A 13,839-nucleotide genomic window follows, 5' to 3' on the forward strand; every position below is an offset into this window, starting at 1 on the left:
TGTTTCGTACCACGCATTAAACTCACTCTTACCTGCAGCTGTCATGAGCTATGATTGATGATTATGTGCTATGAAGACGGTTTTCTTATAAGAGGCCGTTCTGAAATGTCTGACAAATTCTAACGCGCATGTCACACCTGAAACTACACTGGCGTTTCCCCCCCTCCTGAATCTCTAACAGGTGTACGGCTCTGTCTATGGCATTCAAACACTGTGTGTGAAACAACTGGTGGAAAAGGTGAATCAACCTGAGAGAAACGAGGAGAGACGGGGGGCTCAGTCGCAGAGTCATTTTCAAAGGTCAATTTGTTTATTATGGAACGAAGATCGTTTACAACGCTGGTCAGAGTTTCAGGGCGATTCAACTCCTCTATAGAATAGAATAGAATCCTTTATTGTCACTGTTCACATTGTCACCAACATTAACTGTGAAAATATGCTTAGCAGCTCCACATGGCAGCGAGAAAGAAAAACAAGAAAAACACAAAAGCGCGATATCTCAATAAAAACAATATAAAATATAAAATATAAAATATAAAATAAGTATTTCCAAGGTATGATAAATACGGGAATGGTTATGATAAATATGGGAATGGGTATGATAAATACGGGAAACAGTGTATACTGTAGTGCAAAAGAGTTTACATTATGGCAATGTCATTATTTACAGCAGGTAGGTGTCTTTGGGGGGGAAGGGATATTGCACTTGGTAGTGAGTGTGGCCATTGTCAGTCTTTGGGTGGGGGTGGGGGTGGGGTGATGGCTTTGACGGCCTGGGGGAAGAAGCTGTTAATGAGTCTTGTAGTTCTGGCTTTGAGAGAGCGGTATCTCTTTCCATGGGGGAGGGGGCAGAATAGGGGATAACCGGGGTGTAAGGGATCTGTGCTGATGTTTCTGGCCTTCTTTTTCAGTCGGCCAGCGTAAGTGTCCCTGAGGGGGGGAAGTGTGGTCCCAATAATTGTCTCCGCCGTCCTCGCCACCCGCTGCAGGTCCTTCCTGTCCTTGGCTGTGCAGTTGGTGGACCACACTGTACAGCAGTAGGTCAGGATGGACTCGATGGATGCCCTGTAAAAGTTAACCAGCAGGGGGCGGGGGAGGTGAGCCTGCTTTAGCTTCCTGAGGAAGTAAAGACGCTGGTGGGCTTTCCTCACCTGGTACGAAGTGTGGACGGCCCAGGTGAGGTCGGCCGATATATGTACTCCAAGGAACTTGAAGCTCTCCACCCTCTCAACCTCCTCTCCTTTAATGGAGAGGGTGGGGGGCACCGTCTTTTTGGATTTCCTGAAATCCAAAATGATTTCCTTGGTTTTGGCTGTGTTGAGAACCAGGTTGTTATTGGAACACCAGTCCGTCAAGTGTTTGACCTCCTCCCTGTAGGCTGACTCATTGTTTTTCTTAATCAGTCCTACAATGGTGGTGTCGTCCGCGAACTTAACAATGGTGTTTGTGGGGTGGATGGGGGAGCAGTCGTGGGTGAAGAGTGAGAATAGGAGAGGGCTGAGGACACACCCCTGTGGTGTTCCAGTGTTCAGGATGAGCGTGGAAGAGGTGCGATCTCCCATCCTGACACGTTGGGGTCTGTTTCTGAGGAAGTCCAATAACCATGCACACAGTGAACTGCCGATGCCCAAGTTGCTCAGTTTCATAACTAGTTTCTGGGGGATAACTGTATTAAATGCTGAGCTGAAGTCCACAAACAGCATCCTCACGTAGGTGTTGCTCTGGTCCAGGTGAGTGAGGGCTGTGTGGGTCGCCATTATGACCGCATCCTCTGTCGACCTGTTTGCTCTGTATGCAAACTGATGTTGGTCGAGGTCAGCAGGGATGGCAGATCTGATGAAGGGGAGTATAAGTCTCTCAAAACATTTAGTGATGATGGGGGTGAGAGCAACCGGGCGGTAGTCGTTCAGGCAGTTCACTGTGTTCCTCTTTGGTATAGGAACAATGGTGGCTGATTTGAGGCAGGCAGGAACCACAGACTGCAGAAGCGAGAGGTTGAAGATGGTGGTGAATACCTCTGCGAGCTGGTCCGCGCAGGCCTTGAGTACGCGCCCGGGGACACCATCTGGGCCGGGTGCTTTCCTCACGTTGACTCTGCGCAGGGTGTCCCTGACCTGGTGTGGCTGCAGCTGGAGCAGGTCTTTGTTGGTTGGTGGGACAGGGAGGGTGTCTGAGTTCTCGCTGTGACGGTCGAAGCGAGCGAAGAACTGGTTCAGTGTATCTGGGAGGGTGCTGTCTGATGAGATTGTGGCTGTTGTGTTGTTATTGTAGCCAGTCAGTGTCTTAATCCCCTGCCACATGCCTCTGGAGTTGTTGCTGTAAAAGTGGGCCTCTATGCGCTGCTGGTAACTGCGCTTGGCCTTTATAATTCCTCTCCGCAGATTCTTCCGTGCATCTTTGTAGCTTTGTGGATCCCCAGATCTAAAAGCAGTGTCACGTGCTTTGAGCAGGGTCTTCACTTCACTGTTGAGCCACGGTTTCTGGTTGGGGAACACTTTAACAGTTTTGCTCTCTGTCACATTCTCAGTACAAAAGCTGATGTAGTCCAGTACTGCAGATGTGTGGCCATTCAGGTCTGTCCCCTCTGCAAAAACTCCCCAATCTGTGACCTCAAAGCAGTCTTGCAGGGCTGCGGTGGCTTCCTCAGTCCAGACTTTGACTGTCTTTGTAGCTGTTTTTTGTCTACAGATCAGTGGTTTGTACGCAGGGATGAAGGAGAGGGACAGATGGTCGGAGAGACCCAGATGAGGCAAAGGGCTGGCTTTGTATGCGTTGGAGATGTTGCAGTACACCTGGTCTAAAATGTTTTTCTCTCTGGTGGGAAAGTTCACATATTTGTGGAATTTGGGCAGGACAGACTTTAGGTTGGCGTGGTTAAAATCTCCTGCCACGATAATTACACTGTCTGCCTGCGCGGCTAAATGCTTGTTGATGGAGAGCTGTAGCATCTCCATGGAGTCTTTAGCATTAGCTTGAGGAGGCACGTAGACAGCAATAATTACCACCGATGTGAACTCTCTGCACAGAAAAAAGGGTCGGCACTGCAGCATCATGTATTCAATGTCCGGAGAGCAGTGGGTGTCTTTAACAGTCACATTAGTGCACCATCGGTTATCAATGTATACACAAAGTCCTCCTCCTTTGCTCTTACCGGAGTTTGCTGTTCGGTCGGCTCTGTAAACAGCGCGGCCCGCCAGCTGGATCGCCGCGTCGGGTATGTTATGATCCAGCCAGGACTCCGTGACAATCAAGACACAGTATTCCAGTTTGTGAGAAGTAATCCGCAGTCGTATCTCGTCCATCTTGTTGTGAAGCGACCGGGAGTTGGTAAGAAAGAGGCTAGGTATGACCGGTCTGTGGGGGTTAGCCTTTAGCTTGGCCGCTAGCCCCGCTCTCTTGCCCCGCTTCTGCTTTCTGTGCCGGCGCCGCCGGCGCCACTTCAATGGGGGGTGGGTGAAGCTGGTTTCCCTCGGCAATCGTCGTATCTCCGGGGAAATAGTGTTCCAGAGGTTTAAGTCCATGTGTGTGCAAAGAGCGTTTACTGCAGCGGTCAGGAGTTCCGCTCTACTATATTGCACTCTTGCAGCAAGTAGAGATGTAAACAAAGACGCAACAAGTAGTAGAAAAAGTAAAAAGCTGCCGAAAGTTGAGGAGCGCTGGGCCGCTGCGACTGTGCGCGCCGCCATCTTGAAAATAGCAGCTATAGCGAGGTTTATGGCTAGGAAAGGGTCCTCTGAAAAACTCCTACATTCAGCATTCTCTTTTTGCTCCATGTTAAGCCTTTTAGAATTCAAACCTCATACGCCAGTTCATACAACCTGTCGAGAAATCTATCCAGGTGTCTGTACGGTATCCTTCTGCAGTTTGGCGAAGGCGATCTAATTCTTCTTGTTGACCTATAGGAAGAGCTCCTTCTCCGAAAGGAGGGGGATCTTGCTCACCTGAATGGGGACCTGCTTTTTCTGGAGCGCGAATTCCTCCTCCTCTCCTTCCTAAAGTCTGAAAATATAAATAAAATTATTTCCCACGGAGCTATACACGGTTGATTGTTTTGTACTCCCTCTTTGTAAAGAAATTCATTTTTAAGTACATACTCAATATGCTCCTTTCACTCTAACAAAACACATCTTCCCTATTTGACCGTCAACCTCAAAATGAATTTGCTGCCATTTTACTCGACCCTGCCCTCGAATGATCTAATTGGTTGTGACCTCTTTGCCTGGGCGTGGAAAACAAAGGGGGAGGGGTTAGGGGCGGGAAAAACGATCTCATTTGTCGAGAGGGGCGGGGTTAACTAAGATCAAAGGACCTGTCAAAATTTGACGAGAAGGTGTACATATTACACTCTCTGGAGAAATCCTTTGAAAGTAAAAATGGTCACCTTGACCTGTTTGTCCGTTTCCTTCATGGTCTCTCTCTGCAGTCCAACCAGAGACTCTTAGGAGGTCTGCTGGGTCAGACAGAAACCAAACCAGAGACCATCCAGAGAGCCATCAACAACCTGAAGAAGATGAACAGTTATTTTATCTCTCCTGACAGAAGCATCAACATCTTCCACTGTCTGATGGAGCTGAAGGATCACTCAGTTCATCAGGAGATCCTGAAGTCAGAGACCAGATCAGAGGAGAAACTCTCCCTGATCCACTGCTCAGCTCTGGCCTACATGCTACAGATGTCAGGACATTTTGGATTTGTTAGACTTGAAGAAGTACAACACATCAGAGGAAGGACAACAGAGACTGATCCCAGCTGTGAGGAACTGCAGGAAGGCTCGGTGAGTCCACTCTCATTCTCATCCATCCTTCTGATGTGTTTCAATCAAATCTGATTCAGATGGTGTTTCACTGTCAGCTGTTTGTTTTTAGATGGTTCAAATGCTGCCAGAGATAAATATTCACTTAGTTGTGTTTCTAGTGGGAATCCAAAAGACTGATGAAATCAGCAGGTATCAGTGACTGATCATCTTCACCATCTTCACTGTTCACTGATCTCAAGTCAGTGAAAATTAAATCAGTAGACAGTCAAATGTTTTCAGGTCCACATGACCTCATGGTCCCTCAGAGGAGACAGACCTGGATCAGGTCCCTGACAGACTGAGGACCTGATGGAAGACCAACTGACCACATTTTGTCTCTTCACCTGAAAAAATTATGAAAACTCTGACAGTGTGAGACAGAGATGGAAGTCTTGGCGTCTTTAGTCCTCAAACCCTCCAGATGAATATGTAGTGTCCTGTGTCAGTGACATGTGGTCTAATATGTGTCATCACAGACTTGTTGGTTGTGGACTCACAAAGACTGAGTGTGATGTCGTGGCCTCAGCTCTTAAGTCCAACCCCTCCCATCTGAGAGACCTGGACCTGAGTCAGAACCACATAGAGGATTCAGGACTGAAGCTGGTGTGTGCTGGACTGGAGAGTCCAAACTGTGGACTGGAGACTCTGAGGTCAGTTCACTGACTGGACCTGCTGTAGTTTGAGTGTTGTGTTGTTGTTTGAATGATGTGTGTTGAGACATGATGATGACCCACAATAACATAAAGATCATTGAGGACATTTCTTATTGATTATTAATGATTTGATCTTCATTTTTTATTCTTTACTCAGGTTGGAGCGCTGCGGTTTGTCAGAGATCAGCTGTTCTTCTCTGGTCTCAGCTCTGAAGTCCAACCCCTCCCATCTCAGAGAACTGGACCTGAGTTGGAACCACCTGAAGGTTTCAGACCTGAAGGATCTGTGTGATCTTGTGAAGAGTTCAGACTGAAGACTCTGAGGTCAGTGGAGTTGGGCTCAGTTCATGTTCCTTTCAGTAATATTGTTTGAATCCAGTATCAGAGCAAAGACTCAGTGTTTCCTTTGAACCTTCAAACTCCTCAGTGAAGCTGTGAGAGGAAAACAGAAACAGATGTCATAATTGTCTGATGTCATAATAAGACAGAGAGAAAACAGTCAGCCAATCAGATCAGTCAGAGGACTGTTGTGATCATGTGACCATCAAATGAAGCAGATTCCAGCTGAAGAACTCAGAGATGTTCAGATTCTGGTCCTCGTCCATCAAACTGTCAGATCTGAGCTGAGACTGTTTGTTCTCTGATCAGGTTCATCTGTCACAGCTCTGAGATCAGTCTGACTGAAAGCTGCACATCACTGATCTTCTTTCATCACACTGTCACCATGTGGTCTTTCTACAGACCAGAATCCTGTCTCTCTGTCTGCCTGCCTGTCTGTCTGTCTGTCTGTCTGTCTGAGTCTCTCTGTTTAAATGGACCTTCAGTAAATCATCAGTAAAGTGATGAACCTTCATGACTCAGCTCTTCTCTACACAGGTGGTGGTTGTGAAGAGGAAGGTGTGTGTTGATGGAGGATCAGCTGCTTCCTGATGATCCAGATGTTGCAGCAGCAGCTTGTCCAGACTCTGGACCATGTTCCTGGGAGGTGGAGAGGAGAGCTTCATCCAGCAGAGACTGACAGAGGAATCAGAACTGGTCTGAGAACAGAGTCCAGTCCACCATGATCCCAGAGACTCCTCAAGTCCTCCTCTCCTCTCAGCCAGCTCCTCCAAACTCCACCTGGGGTTTAGGTTCAGCTTCTTCTGGACCCTTTGGGCCGCTTGGGAACGTTTCGACAAGCTTTTTTTTTTCTCGTATAAAAAATTTCCTTGTGAAACACATGACTGTCAGTCAGCACTGATTAAACTTTTAAATTGGCCCTTTCTTCACTTCATAAAACGTAAATGTTTTTTTTTTTAATCATTATCTCAAATTATTCTTATTTTTAACAGGTTCCAAAAAAATTTATGTAAATAAATAACAGGATCCTGAAAGAGCAGAACTCAGAGGACATTGCAATTTTTATTTCATGTACTAAATGACCTTTGTAAGACAAACGATGTCCTGTTTTAATCTGTGTGTGTGGGGTGATGATGCGGCCTGTTTGGGAGATATTGTTTATTTTTGTATTGCACTTTGTGCAACATTGCTATTAGTTTGAAAAGTTTTGTATAAATAAAATTCAAATGATTGATATAGTTCTCATATCAAGCTCATGTTCACCTTCTTTCTTTCACAGGGAGAACATGAAAGAAGCTGAAGCTGAACTCAGCCTTCCAACTTTAGTGCTCCGTGTCACAGACTGATCCATTTTCTGACGTTATAGTCCACACCAGGCTGCAGCCTCTCTGTGTGACACTTTGTTCATCATTATTTTCACACTTTAGTTCCTGCTTCTTTTCATTTAGGCTCCATGTAGGCTGTTCATGATGACTTTGTTTGTGTGTGGCTGTTTTCTTCTGAATGTGGGATCTCTGTCTGAATGAAAGTTTCACAATCACTGCCTCAGACTGCATTCAGAAGGAATTGTTGAAGTCATAGAAGCTGAAGAGTTGATGATCAGAGGCTGACAGCTAAAGGAAGCTAGAATGCACACTGCTCTCTGACAGAGTCGGCCTCCCTCCACATTTAGGAGGCTTTTTCACTTCTTACAACAGCTGACAAAGGGCTCATCTGGGATTTGAACCCCGGACCTGTCACACCCTGAGCCAGAATCATCCTGATTGTTCCTGGAATGGTTTGGTTAGTCAGAGTGTGTCTGTGTGTGTTCTTGTCTCTCTGAGTGGTTGGAAATGAAAATGGAGATCGGTAGAAGCAGATGACTCTGAGGATGAATGAATGTTTCACTGACAACATTAACAGCCGTTTACTCACCTCAAAACGTGACTGTGTGACGTCACTGGAGATCATGGAGGCATTTCCTGTCCTTCATAGCTCTCCCACGCAACAACAACAAATAATTCTTTCGTGTTCGATTTATACGGAAAGGCGCATGTGTACAAAGAAGCATACGATTCATCTCGTGAACGAATGAAGTGAAACATCAACTGTTATTAGAATAATAAGTGCCATTAAATTGAAATAAAAATCAAAACTGTCAATTTCACAGTTTGTTCCTCCCACATACTGAGATGTCTGTTCTGCCTTCTACTTCGTTTAATGTTCATTTAAATGCTTTGTTGGATCTGTCTGTCTGTATCATGTCAGAAACTCTGAAACACTGAACTTCTTTAAAACACGGTGGCCGGTAAGTGCAAAACTAAATTACAAAGTGCCAAACACTTTTACAAAGCGTGAAAATAATTTACATGTTGGGAAACATTTTTACATTTTATTCAACAAAATTACACAAGAAAAACACGTTTACAACGGACAAAACAAATCTACATTTTAGAAAACAAATGTACAAGTTGCGAAACAAATTTCCAAACGACAGAATCTTCCGGAAGGGGAATGTACCAAATGCCGGAAGTGATCCAGAAGAAGATTGACTGTGAGCTCAAAAAGTTTGTATCGGTTTGTGTGGCGGGAAAACTTTGCGGAGTGAAAGTTTATGGCAGCATGGAGTAAATGATGTTTTGGCCGTTTTGTGGAAACAACTTGAGCCAATTTACGCGGTTGTGTTTTCCGTGCGGACGATCTGTAGAATGTTTAACGTTGATGAACGGACCAGACGGAAGGAGCACGCGCACAGGAGACATCTAATAAACAGCCGGAAAATGCTCAACAAGCTAAGTGTAGCATCGCGCTAACTAGCTGAAGCCGCTGTCAGACATGCAGTGAATTAAAGTGCACCGTTTCATTTAGCAGCCAATCGTTGTATTCACGGAATAGCAACGCGTTTAGTTAGTATGCGTAGCTAGTTTTTATTTATTTTTTATTTCAGTTATGCTAAATGCACAATTGTTGCTGATTGTTTTGGCTGCTGCTAACTTTCTGTTTTGATACGGAACTCCGTTCATTCCAGCTGAACAACCATGAACATCATATAAACAATTCATGGAGGACAGAAAGTCAAAGTCAAAAGAACTGTGGGCCGAAAGGAAACAGGTCCAGGTACGTGTGTGGATATATCTGTAAAATATGGAAGTAAATATGTGTGTGTGTGAAATGAATGATATCTCTTTGTTATTTTAGCAGATAAACATGGATTGATGGCGCCACATGGAGCTGATTTAAAAGCTCAGAGAGGGAAAACACTCCCATTATATACAGATCCGGAGGTAGCAGCACCTGATCTACTGAAGCATGATGTGAAGTTTACACGGTGCAAACATCAGCCTGCGGACTCTTAAAAGGATGATTCCTCTCCAAACGCCATCAGGTTGGAACTTCGTGGACCTGGACAACTGTTTGGCTATCGGACGATGTGGCAGGTACTCAGACAAAAGTCCAATCTTCGAGTGAAGAGAGATGATGTGATGAATGAGAGAGCACGCAGAAGGTTTCTAAGAAGAAGCTGCTCCTCAATGGGAGCGAACTGTATGTGGCATGCAGATGGTTCTGATAAACTGGCTCTCTCAGGACGCATGGATGGATTTTTTCACCTAAAGTGCTGTGGCTCCAATGTGGACCGACAAATAACAAGAAGCCAACAGTGATCGCTGAGAATCTCCTCTCATGAGCCTGAGGACTGATTGTGGCACGGAGAATGGCATTATGGCTGCCATTCAGTCTCCCCTACGCCTCCATCATGATGACTGCTGCTCTGGGCCGTCCAGCCACATGTATGGCTCATCCACGAATAAGCAGCGTGTTGAATCCTGGTGGGCCATATTTAGAAGGGGAAGGTAAGTGGCCTTCATGAAGTGATTTTATTATGACTGACCTTTCATTTGATTTTTATCTTTATGTTCTATCTCAGATGAACTCCTCTGAACATATATAATAATTGAGGCTGGGACTTTAACGCGTTCGTTTCAATTCATTCATTACAAAACCTTTAATGAATTAGATTTTAATGGAGTCCCACTTCTACTAATAATATATATTTTCTTCTGATTCTATCCATTTCTACAGGTCTCAGTTCTGGATGGAGTTGTTTGCTGGATACTTCAACGGGAGCCATGAGCATCAGTGCCTTCTGAGATGTTGCTATGGTGATGTTGGATGAGTGTGTGAGACTGTGGAACAGTCACAGGATTCACACTTCCAGAACAGCGTCATGTCCAATGAACTGTACTGCTGACCACACAGGTAATATTGGTGATGGATTGATGTTTCTATGTTTTCTTTTATTATTATATTGATTGAATATAAATGCTATTTATTGTATCTAACACAGATTTGGCTCCACAGACTGGATTTGAGATTGAACCAGCTCATTTGGATGCTGTTCCAGAGGCGAGCCTGTCAATAGCTCCATGTGGGGACTCAAACATGCAGGAGGACTTTGACTTTGTTATGGAGCACAAACAACTACAGAAGCCAGAGAACTGGGAGTCTGCAACAGAACTGTACATGAAGCTGAAAGAAACTGCTCAGCTGTGAGTCAGTGACAAAGGGAATTTTCCCTTCCTGCATTATCAAGTGCTTACTCATTGGGGTTTCTGTCCTATTTCTATTTTATTTATTTATTTATTTTTTAAATTAATTTTTAAATATACATGTCAAGAGCCATGATAAGACTGTGTTGTGATTTGGTATTAGACAAGTAACACAGAATTGAATCAAATATTGCCATGACTGAAAAACATGCAATTTTTCTGTTTTAAAATAGTTTGGAAAAAACTCATAACCAATCTATCACAGATGCAATCAGAAGGAAATATTTGCAATTTTTTATTGTTTGTAAACATAACATTTGCATTCCCATTGTTTCATTTCTTCAGATGAACAGGTACCAGAATCATTTGGAAACATCACAAGGAAAAGTGAACGACAAGCTATGAAATCTGATTTGGAGTGGTGGAACACTGCAGTCTGTCTGAACACCAAGTGTCACAGCTTCATTTTTGCTGTGTTTGAAATCAATTGATAAAAATTATAGCAAAGTAATGAGTCCTATATTTTTGTAAGTATGGAATACAAAACCTCTTGAAATAATGTGTTTTGTCTGAAACTTAACGGTGAAAATCTGAACTGTGAGGGAAAACAAAAAAAAAAAAAACACCTTTTCAGAGTCTGGTCTCGAGACCAATTACAAGTTACAGTTACAAGTCACAGTGTGTGAATCTAGGAGTGCTAATTTCAATGTGTTTGAACATGTATTGGGAACTGGGAATGGAGAGTCATCCAGGAACTCTATTCTTGGCGATGGTTCCAATCCGGATGAGGGAGGTGAAGTCAGCCCAGCTGCAAACATCAAAACATCCTCCAGAGACACAGCAGCCTGACCTTCTGCAAAGAAAAACTTTCAGTTACATCTTGGCAATGTATTTTCTCAACAAATTCTTAAAAAAAAAAATGTGATTTACAAACCTTCACAATAAAAGACACAGTCCGCCCAGTAGCCCAAAGTTTGACTTTCTTTAAGTCTCCTGTTACTTCCTGATGGACTGAGGTCAGGTTTGAAGAGTCTCAAGTTCCAGACCAGTGAGTGGCTTTTCAGAGTGGCACAGGACAGGGGCCAGCAAAGTAGGCTGTTGCTGCAGTGCAGTCAGAAACTGAAGAGCTGAAAGACCATCTTTGAATCTAAAAAGTCACCACAAACATTGTTTCACATTTAAATGACCTAAAGAAACTTCAATGTTTTCTAAAATGACTATCCACCCAAACATATAGAAATGAGTAAAAATGGTTGTGTGTTGAACATTACTGATTTAAAGAAGAACTCTGTGTCTTGCTTTGCACTTGGCAGGGTAAATGTTACTCTACAGACTGCAAGAATTACGCACACAAACACAAGACTGGAATGACATGAGCACCTTTTGATTGGCATCAGACAGAGGAAGGGACAGACATCACACAGCAATTATACTAAACTAAGGCACACATTCTGACACACTGACTCAGAGCTAAAAAATATACATTCTTAAATAAACCACAGAGGGGGATGATGAGGCATTTCAAACTAAAATATCTTAAATACAAAAAAATTAAAATCACATCTTCATTACAAATATGATCTTACCTGTCAATTACAGATGAGTTGCGGTCAATAATGTACCATCGGAGGGAGTCTGACGCGATTTCTTTCTTTTCTTCAACAGTAGCAACACGTCTCAGACAGCCTGCTGTCTGTAACATTGTGCTGTGTCTCATGATGCATTCTCACAGAGCATCCACTGAAGAAACATTCTCAATCTGAGATAAAACAACACATTTTTTTAAAATAGTTCAAGCAACAAAGCGTATGTCATGTGATATATAAAGTTAATGATCATTAACCATTAGTGTTGTTTCCATCTAACCCTGTTCATACCATTTGCATTGTACACCAAGAACTGATGTCCTTCTGGTCCATCAGAAATGGGCCGGTCTTTCAGATGTTTCATCAGTAGAGTTAAAAACTCTCGTCTCGGCCCACCTGTGTCAATTCCTTCTTCCAAAACAGCATCATCATCAGTGAATTTTACCAGCATGTCACAGGTTTCAGAATATGTTGAACATCTTACAAATGCAGATATCTTTCCCATGTAATCAATAAATTAAAATGAACAATAAGTGGGTCACTGTTGTTTTTTTACTTACCCGTAGCAAGTACTCCTGACTGGATTTGTTTCAGGTGGATCCAGATCCTCAGTGTCAGATATTACTGTCTGAAAAACAAATGAAAATGTCTGAAACAACACACTGAAAGCAAAGAACATCAGGCTGCCATAATCTGCCTTAATACCTGTCCAGGCTGAGCTGTGGATGAATCTCTGAAACATGATAAAATTGATAAACTGATGAACTTTATGATACAGAGTATAACAGAGCTTTGAGTAACATTTAGAGGTAGAGAGGAACCATCAGATTTATAAATAAGATGATTTTGTTATAAATTATATCACACGTATGATATTTTCTACCACATGTTCATCACAATCACATCAACAACTTAAAGACAAATGACTTCTTTTGTAAAAACTAATACCTACCCTTTATCTTCAGGTTTGTGTGGGAGAACTGTGTTTTTTTTTGGTTCAAAAACCTGAGAAGAAAAGCACACAATTGTCAGCAACTTTAAACAGCTTCCATTATTGTTCCCTCACCACATACAGTATATATCAATGGTGAAAGGTTATCAGGGTGTCTGATTGGAATAGTAAATGCCAAATAATCAAGACTTGGTTCTTAGACTTAATGCTTGAAACCAAATGCATATCCTATCAATAAATAAATAAAAAAAACTGAATCAAAGCACAAAATGTAAAAATAAAATACCACAGCTGCATTGAATTCAGCTGTGCTCCTCCATGTGATGACAATTTCAGAATCAGAGTCTGATGTATCAACCTCTGTAGTAAAAACAAACAACACATTATTAATTATGCTGCATCAGAGTAAATAAATATGTAAAAATATTGAATGAAGAGATCCACAAACCTCCTCTAAAGTGTGTTTCTAGGCAAATGAAAAAAGTGCCTTTCCATATTCATCCAGTTTGAATGGGCTTTCTGACCCAGGCACATGGAGCACCTCTGAACAGTCTGGATACAAAAGAAGGTCTGCTCCTTCATCCATCTTCTTGTTAAATGTTCTCATTTCTTGGACAGCTTGCTTCAGTAGATCAGGTGCTGCTACCTCCGGATCTGTATATAATGGGAGTGTTTTCCCTCTCTGAGCTTTTAAATCAGCTCCATGTGGCGCCATCAATCCATGTTTATCTGCTAAAATAACAAAAAGATATCATTCATTTCACACACACACATATTTACTTCCATATTTTACAGATATATCCACACACGTACCTGGACCTGTTTCCTTTCGGCCCACAGTTCTTTTGACTTTGACTTTCTGTCCTCCATGAATTGTTTATATGATGTTCATGGTTGTTCTGCTGGAATGAACGGAGTTCCGTATCAAAACAGAAAGTTAGCAGCAGCTAAAACAATCAGCAACAATTGTGCATTTAGCGTAACTGTA

General features: G+C 43.0%; 1 long non-coding RNA gene across 1 annotated transcript; it reads left to right on the forward strand.

The window, feature by feature from the left end:
- The first annotated feature begins 4,557 nt into the window (after nucleotides 1-4,557).
- Nucleotides 4,558-5,619, forward strand: LOC115056166 (uncharacterized). Its single transcript, XR_003841774.1, has 3 exons — nucleotides 4,558-4,774; nucleotides 5,272-5,445; nucleotides 5,606-5,619. It is a non-coding gene; the product is annotated as an uncharacterized LOC115056166 (long non-coding RNA).
- The last annotated feature ends 8,220 nt before the right edge of the window (nucleotides 5,620-13,839 follow it).

Source organism: Echeneis naucrates, chromosome 2 (assembly GCF_900963305.1).
Source record: "Echeneis naucrates chromosome 2, fEcheNa1.1, whole genome shotgun sequence".
Classification (NCBI taxonomy): domain Eukaryota; kingdom Metazoa; phylum Chordata; class Actinopteri; order Carangiformes; family Echeneidae; genus Echeneis; species Echeneis naucrates.